At 44.3% G+C, this 3,812-nt stretch overlaps 1 non-coding gene across 1 annotated transcript; it reads left to right on the top strand.

The window, feature by feature from the left end:
• The first annotated feature begins 3,119 nt into the window (after positions 1 to 3,119).
• On the top strand, positions 3,120 to 3,203 carry Trnas-aga. The gene is given in 2 exon segments: positions 3,120 to 3,159; positions 3,169 to 3,203. It is a non-coding gene; the product is annotated as a tRNA-Ser (tRNA).
• The last annotated feature ends 609 nt before the right edge of the window (positions 3,204 to 3,812 follow it).

The following is a 3,812-nucleotide window of genomic DNA, read 5'->3' as shown; positions in this document are numbered from 1 at the left end:
TCTCCTCTCTAGTCCGCCCCGATAGCTGAGTGGCGCCGGCACGGTAGCTCAGCGTGTTCGGTCAGAGGGTTAGCTGCCATCTGTAATAAGAAAACTGAGTGAACGGATCAACGAACAACCTGGACTAGTGTCATTGGACGTCAGCCACCAACAAATTCAACGAACAATATAGAACAAAATGAGATTAAAAAAAGTGGTCAGCGCGGCGGTCTGTCACGCCAAGGGGCCCGGGTTCGATTCCCGGCTGGGTCGGTGATTTTCTCCGCTTAGAGACTGGGTGTTGTGTTGCCCTCCACCGTTCAGGCTGTGTTTCTGGCGGGGCCGGAAGATGCTAACTGCCACACCACGTATCATTATAAGTCTCATTGACTCAGCATGAATTGTTTGTACAACCAAACTACACAGCCTATACTTCAACCTTCTGATCTGAAGCTTAAAGTTAGGCACATCTTCAAGGGACCTACGCCTCCTAGTAAGAGGCGGCGCACGGCCTGGATGGAAGGATCTTAATTGTGGTTCCTCTCTTTTGAGCCCAACCCGACGGTTACCTATGGTAGATCGGGGGAAACCACCGTTCAGGTCGTGTTGTCGGCGGGGCCGGGAGGTGCTTGCGCCCGATGTACTCTACTAGGAGCCTTGTAGGCTCAACACAAACCGTTAGCGTCATTATCTTTATTACTATTACCACAAGTACCCATTCACTAGCAACTTTGAGCCAAGCACAAAATCAGGTACCTCTCTATTGTATATCGTAAAAAGTTTAGCAGGCTGAACATGGAGGTTTTAGTCTTAGTGTCTAGCTTTAACGTACCCTAATCTCTTCTAGTTAAGTTAGTTTTTAGGATGGTAGATGTTAAAGGCATGGTGAGCGATGGCCAGCGTCTTGAAGGTCATTCCAAGACCCAGGCCGCCGCCCACAACCAGGTGACGGGCAATATTAGCAATATTATACCTATCTCTCCTCTATTCAATTCTCTTCCTTCCTTATTTCTAAGTATTTAATTTCGTTCTGTTTATTAATATCTCGCTTGTTTTTGTATTAGTTATAAGTTTTTGTAATGCTGCACAAAAAAGAAATCAAATGGATGTAAAGAAATAGAGCCCGCCTCAACGTGGCGGGACACGGGCAACGGTGTGAGTGGGGACGGGAGCCGGGATGGTGTTAGTTTCAGTCACACCGGACCCCGGACCCAGTCACAGCGGCTAAGTGGCTACATATGACCCACCTTAAGAAATTAGACGATGGGTCATAAAAAATAAGCAGCTAGTGAAAAAAAGTGTCCTCATTATCATTTCATCATCATCAGTGGAAAGCAACGGGAAACCACCACTGGAATCACTTCCCTACACGCTCATGCGGTGGACCTCTCTGACGAGGCTTCCCCCATGACAAGACCTGCCTAAGGCATATCACAAAGTCTTTTTTTTCTCCTCTTTAGATGTTAAAAAAAAATAAATAAACAAGTACCAGTAGGACTCGTGCTCATAATAACTTCGTGTGGGTCAATGGCCTGGTGCAAGTCTTTCTATGGACGCCACTTCGGCAACTTGTGTATCCCTAACCTACCCAAGTTAACCAACTGGGGACAGGGGGCCTACAGTTTAACACGTAATCCCAATTCTGGCGGCTTCTTAGATCGTTAAGAGGTTAAGGCGCTTTACCGCTAGACCACCGCACCCGACATTTATAAACATAGTTTATCTATAGGTTCTGGTGAGTGAATATATATATATATATATATATATATATATATATATATATATATATATATATATATATATGGCCGTATCTAGTGACTGAATTTACTAAGAAGCTTAAATGTTTTATACTGCGCAGGGACCGCTGACGTTAATATATTACCTAAATTTCAACTTCATACCTCCACCCGTTCCTGAGAAAAACGGGTGTTAACAGTCGGACGGACGGACAGATAAAGAGACGGACAAAAAAAAGTTCCGGTTTTACCTGCTGTGGTACGAAACCACATTCAGAGCAAATGATTGCATTCGGAAAGAACGACGCGATTGCCAAAAGAAAGAAAACTGCTGGACGCCCCGCTAAGAGACGGAAGGAAACTACAACAAAGGCATCTGTCAAATTGTTTTGTGTAAATAATGTTTCACCCAGTATCACAATTAGGACTATAGATGTGACTGTCACATGATATTTGCATATAATGAAGAAGAGCTTGTCATACTACGATCCAACTGTTTTTGCGAACATACATATCAAAATAAAAATATAGGATGACGATTCACTTCATTACCACAGGGACATATATATTCCACGTCAAAATCCACACCTTGGAAAACGAAACGGCGTGAAATATTTTTTTTTTCTCACTGTTACTTTTGACTACGATATTAATTAAAATAGCCATAAATTAATATCGTTCACTTATTTTTTTAAAAAAAGGTAGTGAAATGGTTAAGTTACGTGGTGCTGAGGCAGACAGCTCAGGAAACATGACGCTGAAAGTTGTACAAGAGTTTTGCTGCTTGGGTGGCAAAATAACTGACGACGGCAGATTTAAAGAGAATATAAAATGCAGACTGGCAGTAGCGAGAAAAGCTTTCCTGCAGAAGACAAACAAGCTAACAAGGGGCATAAATTTAACTGTTAGTAACTACCAGCAAACCCTCGATTCCTTAAAAGAATCGATATTCGATGTATAAAACAGCTTCAAACTCCTAAATTAAAAAAAAAGGTTCAAATGGCTCTGAGCACTATGGGACTTAACTTCTGAGGTCATCAGTCCCCTAGGCAGGATTTGAACCTGCGACCGTAGCGGTCGCGCAGTTCCAGACTGTAGCGCCTAGAACCGCTCGGCCACTCCGGCCGGCTGTTGCCTGATTTAATTCGACTACATTCTACATTCCATTACCATTATTATACAGGGTGAGGCACAGTATCGAGCGTTTTTAAGAAGCGCGCGAATCAAGCTGCGTCGGAGAGAGGTGGAGGGAACAGTGTCAAGTTACATCTGGCTCGAAGTACCATTTAGTCATAAAGGAGCGCTGCACCCGACTGCATAGTGCGTACGCTGTCAAAGCATTTTATCAAAACTGTGGTTCGGAATCGGTCGGTGCCATCTTCCTGCGCGATTAAAAAGTAGCCGGCCTGAGTGGCCGAGCGGTTCTAGGCGCCACAGTCTAGAACCGCGCGACCGCTGCGGTCGCAGGTTCGAATCCTGCCTCGGGCATGGATGTGTGTGATGTCCTTAGGTTAGTTAGGTTTAAGTAGTTCTAAGTTCTAGGGGACTGATGACCTCGGATGTTAAGTCCCACAGTGCTCTGAACCATTTGAACCATTTGATTAAAAAGTGGGTTGAAAACTTAGAGGAGACGGCGTCAACGACACAGTAAAAATCTGGGAGACCAGAAACTGTGCGCATATGTAAGAGTTGCCATTGAGAGAAGCCCACTTCGCTCAGCTCGCCGGCGCAGCGCTACACTTGGGATTTCAAAAAGAGCGGTAAAAAGAATTTTACACCAAAATTTGCACTTTCACCCCTACAAAATCCAAATGGCTCAGACCCTTAAAGAAACAGATTATGTGAGCCGAAGCCGGTTCTGTTTAGAATTTTTGGACACGATTAATCGAGGCGAAGACATTGTAAACCATTTGTGGATGAGTGATGCTCACTTCGATCTCTCCGGTTATGTGAACAAGCAGAACTTTCGATTATGGAGCGACGTTAATCCTATGGAACTCCATCAGCAACCACTGCACTCCGCAAAAGTTATTGTTTGTTGCGCTATGTCTTCATTAGGGGTCATAGGACCATACTTCTTTGAAGATAGCCTTGGCA

This window comes from Schistocerca piceifrons, chromosome X, assembly GCF_021461385.2.
Source record: "Schistocerca piceifrons isolate TAMUIC-IGC-003096 chromosome X, iqSchPice1.1, whole genome shotgun sequence".
Lineage (NCBI taxonomy): Eukaryota > Metazoa > Arthropoda > Insecta > Orthoptera > Acrididae > Schistocerca > Schistocerca piceifrons.
This window is presented reverse-complemented; position numbering and strand designations above follow the sequence as displayed.